This window comes from Otolemur garnettii, unplaced genomic scaffold (assembly GCF_000181295.1).
Source record: "Otolemur garnettii isolate 467f Iridium unplaced genomic scaffold, OtoGar3 scaffold00207, whole genome shotgun sequence".
Lineage (NCBI taxonomy): Eukaryota > Metazoa > Chordata > Mammalia > Primates > Galagidae > Otolemur > Otolemur garnettii.
The window spans coordinates 1,445,049-1,462,853 of NW_003852602.1; positions in this window are offsets into that span (position 1 = coordinate 1,445,049).

The window sequence follows — 17,805 nt, forward strand, 5'->3', positions numbered from 1 at the left end:
GCATCAGTGTTTTGTAGTTCTCCTCATAGATATTTTTCATCTCCTTGGATAACTATACCCCTATTTCATTTTCTTTGCAGTAAATGGTAATAATTTGATTCCCACCTTGACTATTATTAGTATATTGAAATGCTATTGATTTGTGTAAATGAATTTTGTAATCTGCAACTTTACTGAATTTATCAATTCTAGGGGTCTTTTGGTGAAGTCTTTATTCTTTTCTTGATATACAGTCATATAATTGTCAAGCAGAGACAGTTTGGCCTCTTTTTTCCCAGTTTGGATGCCCTGGTTGATTTCCACTGAGTTATAATTCCCTCTATGTACATGTGTGCTCAGCAATTAGTTCCAATGTAATAACATGTTTTCCTATTTTTTTAATACTTCATTTAGAGTAATAGTCTCTACTTCCATCCAATTGTTACAAAAGGCATTAAGCTATCCTTCTTCATGGCTGTATGGTATTCCATTGTATACATATACCATATTTTGTTAATTCACTCATGGAATAATGGGGATTTGGGTGATTGCACATCTTTGCAATTGTGGGTTGTGCTGTAATAAATATTCATGTTTGGGTGTCTTTTTGATAAATGATTACTTTTGGATACTTCTAAATATCCAATAGTGGCATTGCTATATCAAATAGTTCTAAATATCCAATAGTGGCATTGCTATATCAAATAGTAGGTTGACTTTCAGTTCTTTGAGAAATCTCTATGCTGTTTTTCATGGCTACTGTACTAATTTGCTGCCGCACCAACAGTGTGTAGGTGTTCCTTTCTCCCTGCATTCATGTCAGCATCTATTGTCCCTGGACATTGTAATAAAAAGCCACTCTGATTGGGGTAAGATGATATGTCATTGTGTTTTTTTTCATATGTTTATCGGACACTTTTCTATCTTCTATTGAGAAGCTACTGTTTATGAGTTTTGCCACTTTGTAACGGAGTCTCTCCCCACCTCCCCTTGGCTGGCTTGCTTGAGTTCTTTGTAGATTCTGGTTATTATCCTTTGTTGGATGTATAGCTTGTGACTATTACTCTTCCATTCTGTAGGTTGTCTATTTGCTCTGTTAATTACTCCCTTGACTATGCAGAAACTTTTTAGTTTAATCAAATATGATTATTTTTTTGTTGCTGTGATTTCCACTGGGGTCTTCTTCATAAATTATTTCCCTAAGCCTATATCTAAAAGTATTTTTCCAATATTTTCTTCATGAATTCTTATAATTTTATGCCTTACATTTAAGTCCTTTACCCACCTTGAATTAATTTTTGTGAGTTATGATGAGAGATATGGATGCTGTTTTTCTCTTCTGCATGTGGCCATCCAATTTCCCCAACACCATTTATTGAATAAGGCTGCTTTACCCCAGCATATGTATCTGTTTTGTCAGAGATTCATTGGTTGTATGTGGATGGTTTTATGTCTGGGCTGTATGTTCTGTTCCATTGGTCTGTGTTACGATTTTTGTGCCAATACCAAGCTATTTTTTTTTATGTGTCTCATTTATCTATTTATATTATTATTATTTATTTTTATTATTGGGGATTCATTGAGGGTACAAATAACCAGGTTACACTGATTGCATTTATTAGGTAAAGTCCCTCTTTTAATTGTGCTACTCTAGTCATATATGATAGTTTGAAGTCTGGGATCATGATGCTTCCTGACTTATTACTTGTGCTTAAGATTGCTTTGGCTACTTGGGCTCTTCGAAGTAAAAATTCATTCTCAGGAAAGATAAATGATACTCATAGACCTCTTGCTAGATTAGCCAGGAATAGAAGAGAAAAGACTCTAATAATCTCAATCAGGAATGAAAAAGGAAATATTATAACTGATATCACAGAAATACAAAATATCATTCATGAGTGCTCTGAAAATTCCTACACACTTAAACTTGAAAATGTAGAGGAAATAGACAAATTTCTAGAAATACACAGCATCCCAAGATTTAATCAGATGAATACATAAACTGCATCTGGAAGCTTAGATGTGGAGATAAAATGCACAACATGGCTAAAGGGATTCACCCAAGGGGATGAGGGAAGCTGGTAAGAAAGCAGAGAATTGCTGCAATCTGGGAAGATTTCTATGAATGTCTATTAAATAACATATTACTAAGAGAATAACCTCTACTTTGAACCTGTCTTAGTCTTGCTTCAAGTGCTAACCCTTATCTTTGTCCCCTGCATTGGTCTTTTTCCCATACTGGTGTAGGAAGACTCTACTTGGGTCTTCAGAATATCACCAGTCAAACCCCTAGGAATTCGCCACCCTTTATACTAATCTTTGAGGATGTCAGTGAAGATTACTTAAACAAATACGAACAAATGCTAAAATAAGTGTTTACTTTTAAGTTCTCCTCAAACGGAACATCTTTTTGATTAAACTCTATGAAATAATTTCGCTCTCCTGTGCAACAGATAAACTGAGATCACTGCTGCCTCTCTGAGTGCCTGGGCTTTTCTCTATAATGTTGCTTCTTGTTTGCTCAGCCTGAACTGGTCACAGCAGGGACGGCTGCTTTAACCTGTGTAAGGTCCCAAAATAAGTAAACATACCATGGCCAGCATCTTTATCCTCCCAAACCAAGGTTGTTTCCATTATATCAGGCTAAGGCAAGCAAAGTTCTCATTAAAAGAAAAAGTAATTTCAGATTGCATGTGAAAACCCCACACTGTACCCCAGAAGTGCATTAATGTACATAGTTACCATTCAATAAAAAAAAAAAAAGTGAAAAAAAAAAAAGAAAAAGTAGGACATTGGGTTTACCATATAAAATTTTATTGAGTAAATTACTATGAAATAAAAAAAACTATAAAATGTTAGAATAAAAAGCAATATTTATTAAATTTTAATTGCTTGCTTGTTTGTTTCAACTCTATCTTTTTATTATTTGGGAAGAGGGACAATTCCCATTTTGTCGTGCAGTTATATGATTAAATATTTAATTAAATTGCATTTAATTACAAAGCTGTTTCATCATAAGTATCATATATAACTTTTCCCTTTTATTCTCCTTCCCTCTCTCTCTCTTTTTCTCTCTTTCTTTCTTTCTTTTTTCTTTCTTTCCTTCTTATGTGGAATTGTGATGTACCTCATGATATTTACATAGATGATATTCACATCTACATTGTGAACTAGATAAATCAAGCTGAATAACACATTCATTAGCTCACATATTAGACAGTTTTGTGGAAGGGATGAGAACACTTCAGATCTCTTAAATTTTTTCAAGTATACAATCACATTGTTATTGACCACAGAGATCATCTTATATAATAGATTCACTTGAATTTATTCCTCCTCTCTAACTGAACCTTTGTATCCTTTGACCAATGTCTTCTGTAGCATGCACCATCCCTGCTGTTCATCACCAACATTTCCCTCAACTTCTCTGAGCTGGACTTTTTCAGATTTGTATACAGTGAGATCAGGTTTCTGTCCTTCTTTGCCTGGCTAATTTCATGTCCTCCAGGTTCATTCACGTTGTAAGTAGTAAGATTACATTCTGCTGTAGGGCTAAAATTTATTCCATTGTTTATTTAGACCACATTTTCTGTATTTATTTATGCATTGATGGATACTTAAATAAATACCATGTCTTTGCTACTGTGAGTAATACCATAATAAACATGGAAGTATAGATATCAAGTGATATATTTACCTAGTAAGTGAAGCTGCTGGATGATATCATAATTCTAGTTTTAGATTTTTGTAAAACCGTATATTGTTTTCTGTAAAGGCCATACTAATTTACGTTCCCAACAGTATACAGAGGGTCTCTTTTGCCTATATCACCACCAAGACTTGTTACCATTTGTCTTTTTGATAATAATTATTGCAATTGGTATGAGGTGGTACCTCATTGTCATTTAATTTGCATATCCCTAATAATTAATAATATTGGGGATGTAATGCAATGTAGCTCTGCATACCTGTTGGCTATTCATATGTCTTCTTTGGAAAAATGTCTATTTAGGTCTTTTGACCAATTTCTTTATCAGGCTATAAAGATGCTGCAAACACATAATGCAAAAAGGGCAGTCTACAGTGTTGAAAGAGTGGGGATTCATATGTGGAAAGATAAAATTAGACCTTTTAACTCACACCATATACAGAAATCAACTCCAAATGGACTAAAGAAGAATACTATAAAAGTTTTCTTAGGGGAATATTCCCATGACATTGGTTTGGATAATGATGTTTTGGATATAGCCCCAAAAGCTCAGGCAACAAAAGAAAAAATAGACAAAGATATTCCATCAAACTAAAAAAGCTCTGCATAGTAAAGGAAACCTCAACAGGATAAAGAAGTAGTCTACAAAATGGGATAAAACATTTGCAATCTTATAAGGGGTGACTCTCTAAAATTCAAAAGGAATTCAACACTTCAATAACAAGAAAAGAAACTTGCCAATTAACATTCAATTAACAACACATCCAAATATTCCTCTTTAAAGTATTACATATAAAAATGGAAGAAAAAATATGTAACCCTCTATGCAAACAAAAGCCAGTTTGGTGTTTTGTTTTGATGAAAATGAAGGGCAGAGCAAGTAGTTCAGCATAAATAACCTGAATTGGTTGTCTCTTTTAGTCTTTGTTTTAATTAGCATTACAAAAGGGAAACATTGCATATATCAGGCATAATTTCTAACCTCAGAAAGAAAATGTTACCTTAAGTTCCACAGTGAGCACAAGCTGAATTGCTGTTTTAGCTCAGGGGAGGATATATTTAGGCTTGTTTGTAAAGTGTAAATTAGAGTAAGTGTTGTGGTGCTGTAAGTTAGCTGCATTACCTGGAACAGCTCCTCTCCTTCTGAAGGATTAAGAAATCTGATTGAAGCATATGATCAATGCTGTGTGGTAGGTATGTAACTATACATGTGATAGAAGCGTATGATCAATGCTGTGTGGTAGGTCCATGTATGTAACTGTACATGTGATTGAAGCATATGGTCAATGCTGTGTGGTAGGTCCATGTATGTAACTGTATGAATCTATCTATTTGTATACATACACGTGCTTAATAAATTCAAGCTTCACCTTCTAGACACAAAGCCCTCTTGAGTAGATATGATTGCTCTGGTTTTCCTAGTTGTGATCAAGAAAAATTAAAAGTAATGATCTCTAACCTTGTGAACCCAAGGAAAGGTAAGTAGAGCTAATTACAATTATTTTTTAAATAGATTTCTTCCTATTAATCAGCATTGTTTCCACAGGTGCTTATTTTCATGATGTAAAGGAAGAAACTCATGGAGACTTGAGGAGAGCAGTGAAGGAAGGGGGTGATTCGGTTCTCATTTTAACATCTGAGAAACTGGGGTGGTGCTGAAGGACGGAAGGGCCATTCCTGAGTGTTGGAATGGTACCCTGCAGAAGATGTTATCCTCCAACCAACTTCTTCTCCATGTGCGTCACTGTTGTACTTTCAAAGTGATTTTTTCTGGTATCATTTTTTTTTAAATCACAGATTAAAAAATCATTAGAGGGCAGCACCTGTGGCTCACTGGGTAGGGCACTGGCCCCATATACCAAGGGTGGCAGGTTTGAAGTTGGCCTCTGCCAAACTGCAACAACAACAGAAAATCGCCAGGCATTAGGGCAGGTGCCTGTAGTCCTGGCTACCGGGGAGGCTGAGGCAAGAGAATTGCCTAAGCCCAGGAGTTGGAGGTTGCTGTGAGCTGTGACGCCACAGCACTCTACCAAGGGTGATAAAGTAAGACTCTGTCTCTAAAAAGAAAAAGAAAATAATATTTCAATAATTGTTGAAAAGGCTTCTTTTTGAATAATGTGCCCAGGGAGATCAGGTCCTTTCTTGGTTACATTATAACTATTTCCAGATGGGAGCAAAGCACCCTTATACACTTAGAATCAATCACTTTGCATCTACCCAACCCCAAGATCCCCTTATTTTAGAATCAGAACTCTGATTTTCTTTGGAGAAATGCTTCGCTCCCCTTAACCTACATTGTTTGTGTGAAATCGCACTCCATGTCTGGCTATTTGTGTTGTTCCATCCTGCTGGCTACACTGAGTTGGTTCAGAGGTGGGCATGTGTAACAGGTGAGGCAAAAGGAAGACAATTTTGGGTTTTTGTTTGTTTTTATTGTTGAGGATTTATTGAGGTCCAAGAGAGTCCCTTTTATAATTTTGAACCATTATTTTAACATCTGGGAAGTTCCTGTCATCTTTTGCTGAGGTTGGTAAGCTGTGGGTATACAAGTAGACTCTTGATTTGGGGGCCTTCTAACTTCCATGTTGAAAGGATAAGAATAGCAGAAAGATGTAGAGATATTGATTTTTTATAACAAAGTTTGAACTTGATTTTGCAAAGATGAAAGTTATTTACCTGTGGTGTTTTGTGTTTTTATTATAGACACATTGTGTTCTCTCTCTCTCTATTTCCTTCTCTTATTTTTCCTAATTTCAGAAGGCATTTTTTGTCTCTCCCCCATATGTAAATACAAAGAATTCATCTCAAAATTTCTCAGTGATAGATCTTTTTATGAATGTTCTTTTGTATATTTTAGCACTCATCTTTGTGGACAGAAGAATCTAGCATGCAATCAGGAAGAGATTTAATACACTTTCAGGTTTCAGACTGACTCTTTTGGGAGACTTACAGGCATTTGCTATAAAATGAGTTAACAGGCACATCATCAGACTGAACCATTCGTGGAGCTGCTGTCATCACTAATAACCACCTCTGCTGGAAGCTTCTGCCACTACCACAGGCTACATAACCATGCTCCCTCTGCCATGACCCTTACTATGCCTGTTTATTAACTTCAAATTAGTGGCTCATGCCGTCCTGACTGATCTGCAGAACTTAAATCAGACATCCACATTTTAGCTGCAAGGGAAGCTAGGAATTTTAATATTTTTTTCTTCACTTGAAGGTACATCGGGGCCTTCAAAATATGCAGAATATGTTCTGAAAGATCTGAGTGAACATGAGCAATTAATGCCCATGCTGGCTGTAGAGTTCCCCGTATAGATAATTTAGAGTTAGCTGAGGAGCACTTTGATATTTTTCATCTCAGTTTCTTTGTGAGAATTGGTACCATCCTATTGATTACATTCATGAGAGGTTTGCTGTACTGGAGCCCAAGATGCCCCACAGCCCATTGTAGGCTGAATAGATAATCAAAAGGGTCTCCTAGTCAGAAAGACAAAGGCCTTTCCTAGTCAGGGGCACATACTGAGTACTCTCATTTCTGACACCATGTTACATAGCTGAGCTTTTCCTTTCAGGAAAATTAAATGCATGGTAGCAGATGTTGGTATTCATCAGGTATGACAGCTGAATATAATCAGTCCTGATTATCAGAGGGGAAAAAACAAATATAAAACACAACTGATTGTATTTTTGGACAGTTTGTCTTATTTTTCAATATAGAAGGCTGTGCAAATGTCAAGCTAGAATGTGTAACGTCTCAAGCACTCAACTACAGCAGAACAGACATTAGTTGTCTTGATATCCTGTATTCTCTGTATTCTCTGTATTCTCACCACTTAGCACTTGTATTGTGCATTCTGATATGCTGTTTGCCACTGAAAAGAGGCTTTTACTCCATAGTGGGCCTCAGTGCTTTTATCTGTGATGATGATGGTGGTGGTGGTGATGATGGTGGTGATGAGAAGGACGCGGAGGATAATTTGTTCAAGAAAAGAAATGCCATGTGTTGGAAATATCTCTGTGCCAGGCTCTTACCTAGCCACATTGTACAAATGTTGGTTCATTTCTATAGTCACATTTTTCTCTCTCAATATAGTGTAAGGTTAATAGTAATCTTCATGAGGCTGGTATTCCCATTCTTATTTAAATATGTGTATTGAATGATGACAGTGGTGGAGAAGTGACATTCAACACTGTACCAGCACACTTTACATCTCAAACTGGGTTGAACCAGCTCCACTCCCACAGCACTAACCCACTTAAACGTGAAATTTTCCCTTGCTCCTTTCTCTGCATAAGGACATATTTTGGGATGTTTTAGTGTGCCACTAATTTCTTTAGTCTATGGATGACTGAGTCCACAAAAGCTACCCTCTCTTCCCAAACCCCAGGGTGGGATTATTATCTCTATGCTGGATTATCCCAAACCAGTGCAGGGAAGGGAAGTGAACCAGAGTAGAAGTGGCAGAGATTGAGAAAAATACAGCACAAGAAAAGACACAGAGACAAAAGATGGGATTGGGTGGTCTGATTGAGCTGATGGCTGCAGCTAGCCCCAAAGCACAAGATACAACCCTGTATCTGTACAGGGTTGTCTATGGGGAAGTAGCATGGACAATATGGGGAAGTAGTATAGACAGAAGACATATTTTTGGTCTTACAGTATGATTGGAAAAATGTAAATGACTTTAATAAAGACAAAACATCCTGTTAATGGTTTCTACTCAACTTTGTTAACATATGATAAGAAGTGAAAAAGGAAAGATCACAAGGATATCTGCATAGTTCTTAAAAGTTAATTAGACAAAGAGCTACAGTGACTTCTGGCAGGGGGAACATGAAGAAAGGAATAGGGTTTGGGGAAAGGAGGAGAAGCAGTTGGGGGTTCATTCCCTGATGTTCCCCAGGTGGTGGGGGCCCTCCCGCCTCACAGCCAGCTCTCCACACTATCACAGGAAGTTGCTGGCCCTGAGGTCACAGGTCACTGCTGTGAAGAATAGCTTGCTTGATTGTTTGGGAAAGGCCAAGCCAAATGGGGAATTTGATTCAACACAAATTCCCAATCAAACCTTACTGAGATTTTCCTAATTGCATACCCCTTCACCTCTCTGAGGTTTTAATTTTTATTCCTCTTTAATCTTCTTTTCCTTCCTCAGCTGCCCATCACCACCTTCATTTCCCACTTTGAGGATTTGAGTATAAGTCTTTTTTCTATAAAGTTAATAAGTTCCTCAAATTCTTACTAAACTTCACTCCTTCAATTTTTTTTTTCCAAATTAAATCTACTCCCTGTTTTCTTTTTGGTTCACAGGGCCATGTAGAATAACATCCCCAGTAGGCTAAGTTTTGGAACAGCAGAGACAGCTGAATCCATGTGTTTCTACTTTCCTTGTTATTTCATTCCTCCCCTAAGCTATAAATAGAAAACTATTTGTGCTTAGATGGTGGAAAAGGAAAGGAGAAAAATGACAAATATTATCTTTCTTTTTATATGTATATCTCAAAACTACTTTCTTGACATATACAGATGAAGAATCTAAGGTTTAAAGATGGTTAATTAATCTGCTTAAAGTCACACATCAGTAAGTGACAGATCTTAGAATATGACCCAACTATGTTTCCAAAATCTATACTTTTAACCTCTATAATTAAATATTTGCTTTTTTTTTTTTTTTTTTAGATAGAGTCTCACTATGCACATTTGGTAGAGTGCTGTGGCATCACAGCTCACAGCAACCTCAAACTCTTGGACTTAAGCTATTCTCTGGCCTCAGCCTCCCAAGTAGCTGGGACTATAGATGCCCGCCACAATACCCAGCTATTTTTATTGTTGTTGTTGCAGTTGTCATTGTTGTTTAGCAGGTCCGGGATGCGTTCAAATCCACCAGCCTTGGTATATGTGGTCATCATCCTAACGAATGAGCTATGGGTGCCAAGCCAATATGTGCTTTTAACTACCATCTTGTACTTGAAAATAAGATCAATTGAATACACTAGATGTTCTAGGTACCAATTTCAATATTTCCCTTGAAGTTATTGAGCTTGTGGTATGTGGCTTAAGAATGCATTGTCTGGCCTATAAGTATGTTACATAGTTATATTTCTGTCATAAATATGTTATATAATATCCTCCTAATATTTTAGAATTTTTCTAAACAAAAATGACGAGAAGTGAAAAGCTACACAGAGATGGTTTTCCTTTTTTTCTTTTCTTTTCTTTTCTTCCTTTAGTGATTCTCTTGCCCTTAGCCTCCCAGGTAGCCAGGACTACAGGCATCTGCCACAATGCCCAGCTTTTTTTGGTAGAGAAGGGGTCTCACTCTGGCTCACTCTGGCTCAGGATGGTCTCAAACCTCTGAGCTCAGGCAATCCAACCACCTTGGCCTCCAAGAGGACTAGGATTACAGGTGTGAGCCACCACACCCAGCCAGAGAGATGTTTTCCTTAACAGACTCCATGATTTTTTTTTCATCCATTCATTCAAGTTATACCCAGGAAAAATAAGAAGGAAGAATTAGGAAAAGAAAATAAGAAGAAGTAACAGTTTGTAAATATCCATTGTGAATATCATAACTATAGTATAAAAATCTATAGAGAGAGGTATACCAGCGATCTAACTAGAAAGAGTCATCCCACAGATAGAAAGGAGACAACCACATGGTCTACAAAGAACCATTAATAGCAATAAAAGGGGAGGAGAAAAGAATAAGAAAAGGGAGAATACGGCAACAGGTAGAGAATTACCAAATGTCCTGTTGGGAATAGCACAATTTATCCCCTTTTTGTTTGAGAGAAGGCTGGAGGAGAGGGCTATGACATAAGTTCTAGAAATTCTGGAGAAGGTGCTTTCGCTAAGACTCTTAAAGCCATATAAAATGCCTAAGCTTTCAGCTGTGGCTGTTTGGGGAATTATGGTGACAACATGGCATTTGACTGCCACAGAGATTTATAACTCGAAAATAGTTACTACACTTCTTTATTTTGCTATGCATTATTTTCTGTCATTATATTTCTTTTTAGCAAGTATTTTCTTTATCCTTAGCATTTCCAACAAAGTCAATTCATTTGAACCATAGAATTCGTGAAGAATGCTTATTGCTTACAAGTTTGCTTTTACCAAAGTGTGCCTCGTCCTCGGTCTCCTCCTCTTTTTATTTGTCCTTCCGTTCCTTGGATCTACCCCAGAGGTTTCTATGCCTGCCGCTTCCTTGTGCTCCTTTCTTTGGCTCTCACACTGCCCATCTTACTCAATTCCTCACAGCCCCTGGGGATCATCAGAAATTGTACAGCATACTCTATTTGCAGGCGATGCCTTGCCAGCCTGACTGGTCCATTCTCTCAAGGAGACAGTAATTCAAATACCTGAAAATGAGATAGGAGTATCTGACATTAATTTTATCTCTCCAAGACCACTATTAGATATGATTTCTTATACCTAAGAAAATTATAGAAAGTATAACTCTTATGTATGACATATATGCATAGGAGACTCTAAGCCAAGCAACTTAGGTACATTACCTTATTATTATGTTCAAAGGAACTTAAGAGGTAGATATAAAACTTGCAAAATGTTGCCAAATTCTGATTCACCATCAAGCTTCTGCAGTGTTAAGACTCTAGCTATCCAGGAGCAGTGGCTCACACCTGTAATCCCAGCACTTGGAAGGCCAAGGCTGGTGAATTGCCTGAACTCATGAGTTCGAGACCAGCCTGAACAAGAGCAAGACCCCGACCCCATCTCTAAAACATAGCCAGGCATTGTGGCAGGCCTCTGTAGTCCTAGTTACTTGGGAGACTGAAGCAAGAAAATCACTTGAGCTTAAGAGTTTGAAGTTGTCATGAGCTAAGATGCCAGGGCACTCTACTAAGGGTGATTAAGTGAGACTCTGTCTCAAAAAAAAAGAGAGACTCTATAGCTGAAGATTATTGTTAGTCATTAATATTTTAGGATCTAACGAAGTGGGATACAAAATATGTTCATTTGTGAGAGAAAAGAATAAGAAGTACTTTCTGGGCCCGGCGCTGGTGACTCAAGTGGCTAAGGCGCCAGCCACATACACCTAAGGTGACGGGTTCAAATCCAGCCCTGGCCGCCAAACAACAATGACGGTTGCAACCAAAAAAATAGCTGGGTGTTGTGGCGGGCGCCTATGGTCCCAGCTACTTGGGAGGCGGAGGCAGGAGACTCACTTGAGCCCAGGAGTTGGAGGTTGCTGTGAGCTGTGATGCCATAGCACTCTACCTAGGGTGACAGCTTGAGGCTCTGTCTCAAAAAAAAAAAAAAAAAAAGAGAGAAGTACTTTCTGGTTTGTTAGATGGAAATAGAACGGTGTAAACAAACTAAGCTTCCCACTCCTGATATAACTATGGTACGTTTTAAGTGTCTGCAGTTCATTCTCTCTTCATGACTTTAAGACAAGACCCAAACATCTCTTGCCTTAATAAACTCTTTGCCTCATGTTCTGCATTCTGAATTCTTAGTTTTGAACCCAGTACTACTCAGTGAACACTTGCATATACACTGTGAGTTATTGTTTCTCTTCTAATGAGTCCGTTGTCTACAGTTAAGTGATGATGAACAAGAGGGCTGGCCCCAGACATTATTTATTTCTTAACTCTAATTACTATTCACCTTGACAACTCATCAGAAATGAGTGGTGTTGCTACACAAATCTGATAGCGAAATTTAAGGGAACCAATTTCTACCATTTTATTATCTCATTATATTTGATTTTCAGCCTCAATCCTTAAAAGCAGAAAAGAGGAAGTGAGGCTCATCAATTATTTTTCAGTCCTTAGGATTAACATCTATGGCATTTATTATACAGACACTTAAAGGAAAACCAAGACCAAAAAGAAAAATATTTACTGAACACTTACTACATGCCCAGTGCTCTCTCTCTTAAAGTGGATTATGTTCCTGAAATTTCACAGCTACCCTATGAGCGAGGGTCTCTAATGATACACAATTTAAGGATATGGAAATTAAAGCAAATAAGAGGTGAAAACAGAATTGAACAGAGACTAGATGAGTACTAGAGGCAAGATGATTATTAATCCTGTTTTCTTAATCATTACCATGTTGTTTCCATTCATACATTTTTAAATCAAGTATATTTTTCCTCATGTGAAAAAAAAATCTTCCTGATAATTCTATGAATGTACCATTTAGTCCCCACTTATCTACTATATTGTAAGCAATGTTTGAGATACTGGAAACATAGCAGTGAATAAAAATGAGAGAAGCATCTCTGATTATATAGTATTAAAATGGTAGTAGTATAGCTAGAAAATAAATAAGATACACTAAAATATATTAAATTAAGCAACAATTAAACCAGCGTGTTCTAAGAGGAATATTTTACTTCATGTTCATTAAAAAAACGAAAACTTCAAAAAGAAAAGGTAAAAACTGATAAGAACTGATGATGATTTTGCTAAAGCTAAGATTCCCAGGTTGTTGGCAGGAACCCATTTTCTAAGAATTTTCAGAATCTCAGCTCAAGTTTGCAGCTTGAATGTTGAATGTGACAAAAACCTGCAAAAAAAAAAAAGGAAAAATTTTCCTCCAAGCTACATGAACCCATGGGCTTTGACAATTTCACTTCTTACTTCAGAGAGATTGTCTTCCACCTCTGAGCCATGGAATGATTTTTTATAATAGGTTTTTACAGAATTCCACAGGCTAAGTCCCACAACATGTGATATATGTTGCATGAACAATCGTGCTTCTTGACTGCACTCTGTCTTAAATAAAATTGTGAGTTTGAGAGTTGTTCGCAACAAAAATATTCTTATTTTTAGCATTGTCTCTCTATCTCACATATTTAACATTAATGTCTCTTTATCATGCTCTTTTCTTTTACAAATATACATGATCCCAGAGTTATAATCACAAATATCTGAAGCTTTTCCAGTGAGTTTGAACTTAGTTGTCTAACTTGCAGTGTGGTGATAAGGCCTATGGTGTGAGAAAGACACAAATTGCCACCTTGTAACTCATAGATTCCCCATCACCAATTAAGGAATAATTTGATTTATTCAATATTTATAGGACAAAGTTTCAAAATGGCATTTACAGTGGATGAGAGTCATTTGCAAATTAAATAAGAATCTAGTGGATGTTCCAGACATTTTGACAGGAAACACATTACTAAAATCACTGCTTCCTTTTTCTGTTGCTCTATCACACATACCACTGGTTTACCCTCCAGCTCACCCATCACATTCCCATTCAAAAGGTGAACTGCACCAGCGATTTCACTTGGAAGTGGGACCAGATGTTCCAGTTGCTCCTGGGCAAGAATGAATTAACATTTTAAGTACTAGGTAGTGGGAATGTTCAAATATTATATCATCTGTATTCCCTGATTTGTAGCAAGACTACTTAATGAATGTCATAAACTTATGATGAACAGCAAACTATAAAGCATAAGAAGGAAACAGACTGAGAAAAGTTGGCAAGCTAAGAAGAATTTTGTCAGCCTGAGGACATCACTGAAGTGAACAGTTTGATGTTGTCTTTCTTTTTTTTTTTAATTCTTGCATATCATATTGGCTGTAATGCCAAGAAAGAAGCATTTGAGATTGCCTTTCTGAGTTCAGTAGATTGTGGCAATATCCTTTCAAGTGGTGAACACCTCACCCAGCCAAGAAACTGTCTTGACTTTTTGGTGACTTGAATACCCAACTCTGTTTGCTGAAATTATACTGAGTCCTCCACATAATTGTTATATTGTTGTAAGAACTATCCATTAAGTGCAATAGCTAGAAATTCAGTGTCAATGGCAAAAGAAAACAAAAAAAGTAAAAAAGTTTAGAACAATGTCAATTATTATATTTCATATACATAGTATCTGGACTTTTCAGGTGATGAATAGCAAACTAGATTTGGTATGTCATATCTCTCTCTCTGTGTATATATATGTATGTATATATAATGATCGTTGTGCTCATTTTGTTAAAATTATAATTTATTATACATTTTCTGATCTATCAATTGAAGAATGGGCTTAAACTAACTTACATTCTCCTATTGTCCTTCTTGAAAGTTAAAGGAGAAGGAGCAAAGGGAATATGGGGAATAGCTGTGAGGGCTGCTGTGGTTCAGTAGTCTAATTATAAAAGGAGAAGAATTATCTCTGTGAAATGCATGGTATGTATTATGGAAATCTTTTTTTTTATTATTATTAAGTCATAGCTATGTACATGAATGCAATCACGGGGTACAATGTGCTGGTCGTATATACAATTTGGAATATTTCCATCAAACTGGTTAACATAGCCTTCATGGCATTTTCTTAGTTATTGTGTTAAGACATTTATATTCTACACCTAATAAATTTCACATGTACCCTAGTAAGATGCACCGTAGGTGTGGTCCCACCGATTACCCTCCCTCTACCCATCCTCCCCACACCCTTCCCCTTTTTCTCCCCTTTCCCCATATTCTTGGGCTATAATTGGGCTATAGCGTTCATATGAAAGCTATATATTGGTTTCATAGTAGGGCTGAGTACATTGGATACTTTTTTTTCCATTCTTGAGATACTTTGCTAAGAAGAATATGTTCCAGCTCCATCCATGTAAACAAGAAAGAGGTAAAGGCTGCATAATATTCCATGGTGTACATATACCACAGTTTAATAATCCATTCGTGGGTCAGTGGGCACTTGGGCTTCTTCCATGACTTAGCAATTATGAATTGGGCTACAATAAACATTCTGGTACAAATATCTTTGTTATAATGCGATTGAAGCAACACCAAAAATACATTACTAGAAATCTCTTGATGAATGAATGTGCATGTGTTATGTCTCAGGAAGATAGTGAGTGCCATTTATGGCTTTCTGATACATCTCTCTGCTGTCCCCACAGCTAAACTATTCACATACTGCTTGTAGTTCAGGTTGAGTAAATGAGTTCTTTCACTTTTCTGTCTATATTAATTCCAGTAGTGAAGCCTCTACTTTCAGCACCAATCTGGAACTTCAATCTCTCTATATAGCATCCCACAATTAGGAAGTATCTGAGCTAGAACATAGTCTTCTAACACCAATCCCAACTACCTTGCTACTTGTTCATACCACCTTTCCACTTAGAGAAACATAATATTATTACCTGTTTATGAATACTTGTAAATTACCTTAAGGACTACCTATGCTATTTACAAAGTGTGTAAAAATCATTTGGGGAAAAATATTAAGATAACAGAATTTTTGAATTGCTAGGATAAAAAAAGACTCATTTGCATACTTTGTTGCCATGTTAAATGTAAAAAATGAAAAATGTCATTGAAAGTTAATACCAGAATTTACAAGCCATTGATTTATCTTTTCCTTTCTCTTAGGACCCTTTGATCTATGATTTTATTGGTTGCCCTACTTTAAATTAAACTAGAGAAACACCAGGCAAAATGAGTAATTGAAAATGATAAGCATTTGCTCTCATAATTCTGAAATGAAGATAAGAGGCCACTGCTACCCAGTCAAATGTACAAATGCTAATTCCAGTAATGCTTTCAAATTGGCCCTCCTTACTGGCATCATCCTGAGGCAAGCTTTTATTTTTAAAAAATCAACAAAAATTTAAATAATAAAGAAAAATGTGTGAATAATCACCTTACCATTTATTAGATTACATTTGATTCCATATTTTTCTTGAGAAACATCAGCCCCTGAATAATTCTAAATTATTGGCAATACCAAAAATTCTCTTTAATACAAATTCTTAATTTTTTCTTCCATTTCGTGTTTGTTCAGAATTTCTACAGGGTTTCCAAAAATATACTATAGTTTAAATTGTATCTCCTTTACTGTTTTCCTGCCTCCATTTGTGTGTGGTACATACCTTAAACACATGGAATGGAGATAGAAAGTAGGTGCTCAAAAATTCTTGCTAAAACATAATTTCTTCTTTTTTTTGTGGCTTAATCAAGCCACATGCAACTAGCTACAATACAGTGTATAGTATAAGTATACATATATGTATACTTATAGGGAAATGCACACAAAATACTGTAACACCCAAGGAATATATAATTCTTACTACATGAAAACAGTTGTCATGGTACTTTATAGAGGCGTGGGTATGAGAAGAACTCATGTATGCTCTAAATGTGGTGATCAGGAGACAAAGCTAGAACAAACTAAGAACAAAACAATTAAAAACCACTCGGAAGAAATGGAATACTCTGTGGCTGTAGTAAAGGGCATTAGGAGATGGAGTTGTAGGTGGAAGACTCAGGCAGATCCTGAATGCCAGGCCTATTACAGATAGAACAGATATTGAAGGAGCACAAAGAAGGAATGGCCTGCTTTAACTTGTGCTCTTAGGAAATCAATTATGTAGACTCACCTGAAGGGGACTTGAGGCAGAAAACCTGTTAGAAAGCTGGTGCTTCGACCCCAGTGAGAGACAATGAAAGTGCAAACCAAGGCACTTGCAATGAAAACTGAGAGAAGGAGGCAGCTTCAGGAGCTACTGTGGGAGTATGGCTGACAGGACACTGGAAAGGATGTGCTGCCCTGGGAGAGGAAGAAACTGAAGATGGCTCTTAAGCTTGAACTTGTTTGGTAGAATGATAGTATAGGTAACAAACAGGAAAAGAGTTGAATAATGGTTTTCAATAGATTAGTCAATCCAGGAATAGATAGTAACTTCCTGACACATTCTGTTGAGAAATGTGTGGCCAAGTCGAAGCCCTCTGAGAAAGTACATCGTGATGGATCAGTTTCGTCTTTCACAGGCAGGATTAAATAACACCGGGATGGATGGATATCAGTTTCCTTACCACACTTGATGTCTAACACGAAAGAGAGAGTGAGAGAGAGTAAGAAATATTCAAATTTACTGCTTTACTTGACTGACTTCTAGCTGGCTGAATATTATAAAGCTTACTGTGCATTGCCAAGAAATTATTATTTCCTATATATGTATGATATATAAAATATATATTATTATCTCTATATAAATATAGATAATATATATTTCCTATATAATATATAGGAAAATATACAAACATACATTTATGTATTAGATATACATATATGATGTACATATATATGTATATATAAATTTATATAATATATAATGTATATTTATGTATTATA